Genomic DNA, 6,076 nt, shown 5'->3' with positions numbered 1-6,076 from the left:
TCACAAATATTTTCACTTCTACTTTAAAAAATATGCTGTTTTTTTCTGTGCAAGTGTTGTGCAATGTATTGGTTTCAAGAATCTTTGTAGGTTGAAAAAAATGTAAGATATTAAAAAAAAACAACAAGGCAAACAGGTTTAAGGAGAACCAAAAATGTCTCTGCCTGTTCCATTTGTTTATTTATTATTGTGTTTTAATAGAGTCTTTTTCTCCCACAGGCATTTCTTATTCTGTTCAGTACTGCAACACCGGGTTACACAATGGAATCTGGCTCTGTTTCTGCCCCGCCCACTCAGCCAGTACCTAGAAATAGATGATCAAGAAGTGCTTTTAAATTGAAGAAGTGTTCAGAGTGCTGCAGCTGGAAACATGCTGCACTCTGTGCTATAAAAGTCTCAGTGCTACTGGCAGTACTGCTATGCTACTGTATAGGTAACTTCTAGTTTATATAATTATCATCACCATAAATCTGGATGTCTGTTTTGTTGGTTATATATGTACTATGCCCAACTGTACTACATAAAGCTTTATTTTTATCTGTGGTTTCTGGTAACAGCTTAAACCTTCAGAGAAATTTATTGAAATGCTCATTCTTTAGATAGGATCTTAAAAAAATGAAGTACTTTGCAAGTATTTTTCAGCAGAATAGCAGTGGAAATACCTTAAAAAAAGACTGTAAATCAGAAATGTCAAATTTTTAAGATACATCTCTACCTCAATGTAACGCTGTCTTCGGGAGCCAAAAAATCTTACCACATTATAGGTGAAACTGCGTTATATTGAACTTGCTTTGATCCATTGGAGCGCATAGCCCTGCACCCCCCTTCCTCTCAGAGCACTGCTTTACCATGGCATGTCCAAATTCATGTTATATCAGGTCGTGTTATATTGGGGTAGAGAAGTATATAAAATGTAAGCTGTAAATACCTGTAATTCATATCATACACAATTTCCAACATGTGTATTGTATTCAACAACAATCTTCAGTGGGATTCTGCCTGTTCCCAGAGAAGAGCAACAAAGGTGTGATAAGATTATGGTGATCAACAGATGGCTCAAGCAGTGGTGCTATAAGGAGGGCTTCCCAGTGACTGTACATCCCAAAGCCCTCCTTATAGCACCACTGCCTGAGCCATCTTCCCAAATCTGGCATAGTCTCCCTTGATCCGTTCCAGCGACAATCTAGCTGTATCATTCGTTCCCACATGAAGGACAATCAGCGGATTCTTTCTCGCTCCCGTTAGGATCCTTTTCAGCCTCAGCTCCACATCCCGTATCTCAGCACCCGGCAGAAGGCACCTCCTTCTGTTCTCCAGATCAGCTCTGGTTACAGGCCTGTCTATTCTTCTCAGTAAAGAGTCCCCAATCATGTAGACCTTCCTTTTCCTGGTGACGGTGTGATTCTCTGGTTTATCCCCTGCTCTCACTGCCTGCAAGTCCTCTAAATTCCTATTGTCCCTTGCAATGCTCTGCAACCCATCCAGTATCCTCCTGGGGCTCATGTTTGGTATTGTCTCCCTTGACTCTTTCCCTCTTCCTGTAGGACTAGCTGCTCTTCTCTTCTTCCTTGTCCTCTCACCTTCAGCGACCATCTGCTGTGCCCCTTCTTCATTTTCCAACTCTGCAAACCTGTTCCTGAGCTCTTTTTCGCCTTCACTGGCCTGTCTTTTCCTCTGCCTGGTTCTCTTAGTCACATGCTTCCACCGTCCACTTTCCTCACCCAGCAGTCTCCACTCATAGCTTTTTGGTCCTGCTTCCATCTGCAAGTCTGAGCTTTTCCCTTCTGCCTCCTCATGTATTTTCTCCACCATCCGCTCGAACCCTCTTCTAAACTCAGCCAGAGTTTCCACCTGCATCTCCAGTCCTCAGATCTTTTCTTCCATCAGCTCTATCTGGAGGCACTTTATGCAGACGAAACTCTTTTCAGGTATTCCCTGCAGGATCATGTACATGCCGGAGCTTCCACGTTCAGTCATCCTCATTGTGTCTTTCACTGCTGCCTCTCTATTGGTCATAGCCTTCCCACCTAAAACCTGTTAGTCCAGGAAACACAAACCAAAGCAAACCACCACCACCTACAGCAAAACAAATCCCCAACAGGCTCCAGAACACCGACAGACCACCACCCACTCCCGTCTATTCCTCTGCCTAGGTCTCTTAGTCTCCCCCGCAAACTCCCATTTACAGCTATGTTTGCTGGCTCCTGTGATGCTGCAGGTGTTTATCTCACAACTCCCAACCCGGAGCCCCCTGGGCTCCCCCCAGCTCTGCCGGTGCCCCTCACTCCCAACCCGCAGCCCCCTGGGCTCCCCACTGAGCTCCCCAGTCACTGCGATGCCAGCGCCCCTCACTCCCGACCTGCAGCCCCTGCTATCCCAGTCCTGGTGTCCAGACTCACTGCTCTGCTGGTGCCCCTCACTCCTGACCCGCAGCCCCCTGGGCTTGCCCCAACTCTAGAGGTGCCCCTCACTCTCGACCTGCAGCCCCCTGGGCTTCCCCTTGAGCTCCCCAGTCACTGTGATGCCCGTGCCCCTCCCTCCCGACACGCAGCCCCTGCTATCCCAGTCCTGATCTCCAGACTCACAGCTCTGCTGGTGCCCCTCACTCCAGACCCGCAGCCCCCTGGGCTTCTCCCCGAGCTCCCGAGTCACTGCACTGCCAGTGCCCCTCACTCCTGACCTGCAGCCCCCGGGCCCCCCAGCTCTTCTGGTGCCCCTCACTCCTGAGCCGCAGCCCCCTGAGCTCATCCCAGCTTTGCTGGTGCCCCTCACTCCCAACCTGCAGCCCCCTGGGCTTCCCCCAGCTCTACCCGGGCCCCTCACTCTGGACCTGCAGCCCCCTCGGCTCCCCCCAGCTCTGCCTGTGCCTCTCACTCCCGACCCGCAGCCCCTGCTATCCCAGGCCAGGGCTCCCCAGTCATCGCCCTGCTGGCATCCCTCATTCCCAACCCGCAGCTCCTGCTGTGCCAGCCCCTCACTCCCCACTCCGCCGGTGCCCCTCACTCCTGACCCACAGCCCCTGCTATCCCAGCCTGAGCTCCCATTGCCGCTTTGCCGGTTCCTATTAGGGGGCTTATTCCTTCACCCTCTCTCTTCCCAGGTCTTTCTCACATGAACAGAGAGCAACAATACTCTAAGCCTGAAGTGCAGACATTTCAATGTTTATTGGGGTGAACTTCCAGCAAGCATGATTCCAGTTTCCTTCTTCCGTGTCCCCCTTCCCAGCTCTGACACCACAGAGCCTTATCTGTGTCCCTGTCCCCATTCCCCTCCTTAGCTAAACATGATCCAATTCCCCCACCCCCAGTCCCTTTTCCCAACCCCCCCTTATTTCCTGATTGACTGCAGACTATATAGTAAAACTTGAGATCTGCTTAGCTATACCTTAACCAATCATTTTACTAAAATTTAACTAAGTGATCCTAACACACTGTAACATGGTTATTTAACCAATTATATCCCACGTCCTTAATTGTGTTACACACAACAAAATTAATTATACAGCAGACAGAAACAGACAGAGATTATACAGCTAAACAATAGGGAAGTGGAGACTAAAGTGATAGAACAACACAGAAATGAGGATTTCACATGCCAGCTATTGAGAAGTGAGGTCTTGCCAGACAGGATGCTATCAAACCAAGTTTCCTTTTACATCTTCTAGATAGACCTAACATGGCAAATTAGCATCGTGCAATATTCCATAACAGTGTCATCGTTCAGTTACAAATCTAAATGGTGAGGAAATGGGGGAGGGGATTCTGGCATTCTCCTAGGTCTGGCCATAGAGATCTCATGTGGAGCTAGGTGATGTTTGTGCATGGGTGTGCTCCCATTTGCATGGGGGCCAGGGGTAGGGCATCAGACCACTTTAGGTGGGTTTCATCACACATCTTAGTGATTTTGTTCTTTTGTTCCCCATTTTTTCACTCAACCGCCCCTGCACTCTGGGGGTGATGGACACAATGCAAGTGTTGGGTGATTTTAAGGGCCTTGCAAATTTGTTGCATGATTTGGCCTGTAAAGTGCATGCCTCGATTGCTGTTAATAGAGACAGGTAGACCAAATCAAGGAACAAAGTCTTTTAACAATCTTTTTGCTATGGTGAGGGAATCGGCCTTTGCAACAGAGCAGGCCTTGACCCATCCGGAATACATACAGACACAGAGAAGGACATATTCATAAGAACAACATTTTGGCATATTGATATAGTCTATCTGGATATTTACAAAGAGTCCCTATGGGGTGGATCAGGGTGGACCCCATTGTGAATTTAATGTCGTCCAGATCCTTCTTGAGGATCTGCGAGAACAAGGTGGGTGACTCGGTATAACCCTGGAGTAACCTGGTCCAAGTACACCTCTACTCTGTCTTCAGGAGCAAAAAAAAAAAATCTTACCATGTTATAGGTGAAACTGTGTTATAGTGAACTCGCTTTGATCTGCCAGAGTGTGCAGCCCCCCACCCCCCAGAGCGCTGCTTTACCATGTTATATCTGAATCTGTGTTATATCGGGTTGTGTTATATCAGGGTAGAGGTGTATATTGCGCTGGTAAGTGAAGGCAAACAGATATTGACTCTCTTTAGGAATAGGGATAGAAAAGAAAGGGGGAACCTTAACCAGCAGTTCCTGCTGCAACGAGGAAGGGCTGGGATCCGTCTCCTTTTTCTTTTCTAACTGGCGATGGTTGTGCTGGGCAGCTGCTAGAATTTCATCCACATTCTTCCCTTTCCAATCTACAACGCCGATTTTTAATTGAGCTCCCAGTTTTTGATTGAGCCCTTGAACAAAAGCAGCTACCACAGCCTGTCTGGTGCAATGATCTGCATTATTTATGCCAGAATGTCTTTCGAAAACTTGTTTAAGGTGTTGCATATAATCAGCAGGATTTTCTCCTTTATTTTGTTTACAGGTGCTAATTTTAATCCAGTCTGCTTTCTGTGGGCAGACTGTGAGGACTGCATTCAACAGATTGTCTCGAATCTCATTTAAACTGGCTGGACCATGGCCTGGGCCTTGGGCGGGCCACTGGGCTTCCCTACAAAGGCGGTTCAATGTTTTCCTGGGCAGGACTCCCCTCAAAAGTTGGTTCCAGTCTGCCCAGGTAGGGTTATAACAGTTTAATACAACTCTTAATTCTTCTTGAAATTTGACAGTCTTCTTGTATTTTTGGAAATTTGTGAATTAAGTTAAACAAATCCGTGGGAGACCAAGGTGCGTGCACAGACACCAAGGCTCCCCGTCCTTCAGCGTCAAGGCCCGGGAGTTGGCGCAAGGGGGACATTGCTTCATGAGAGACCCCTGTTGGAGGGGGAGAGGGAAGCATACAGGCCTCTAACAGTTTCTCACAGGCCTCTTGCACTTCTTTTTTTATGGGCCTCCTGTAGTCTAGTAGGTGATGCTGGCCCAGGGGAATGCAGGATTACTGCCAGGCTTTCTGCCCAGGTGAACAGGTGCCAGAGTGAATTGTCTACTGTGTCTACTTGGCTTCCTGGGGAATCCATCAGTGATAGAGTAGGTGAAGTATGTGCTGTCCCTTGGAGAAGTTCCTGGGCCATAAGTCCCTGCCCAGTTCCATCTGGGTGGGGTGCTTCAGTAGCTGCTTACCTAGGCTGTGCTGGAGCAGCAGACTGCCTGCATTCTAGGACCAGCTCGAGAAGATCGTTAGGAGGTGCAGAAGGGATACACTGAAGGGCTTTACCTCCTGAAGAGTCCTGGAAGGGTAAAGGGATATCTGCTGGCCAGCAGGGTTTTGGGGGAAAAGGTTGTTGTACTTAAAGTACTGCACAGGATCTTTTCAGGGGGGATAAGGCAAAGCGCCACATTTATTGGTAATACATGTATCAATCAACACTGTATCATATGCATATGATATATATTACACTCATGCACTCACACACACACACATGCACACTCCATCTTGTAGTTGTTACCAGCTAGTTGCTTCCCTTTACTTCACTGGCCAGGTGAGTTGGATGGGGGAGGGGTGGAGCCAGTCTTCTGCCGATCCAGATCGATGCTCCGATGTTCACAAGACGAGACCCAGGGTCCTCTGCAAGACACCTCACATTTATA

This window comes from Gopherus evgoodei, unplaced genomic scaffold (assembly GCF_007399415.2).
Source record: "Gopherus evgoodei ecotype Sinaloan lineage unplaced genomic scaffold, rGopEvg1_v1.p scaffold_321_arrow_ctg1, whole genome shotgun sequence".
NCBI classification, from domain to species: domain Eukaryota; kingdom Metazoa; phylum Chordata; order Testudines; family Testudinidae; genus Gopherus; species Gopherus evgoodei.
The sequence above is the reverse complement of the archived record's forward strand: the minus strand, read 5'-3'. Positions refer to the sequence as shown.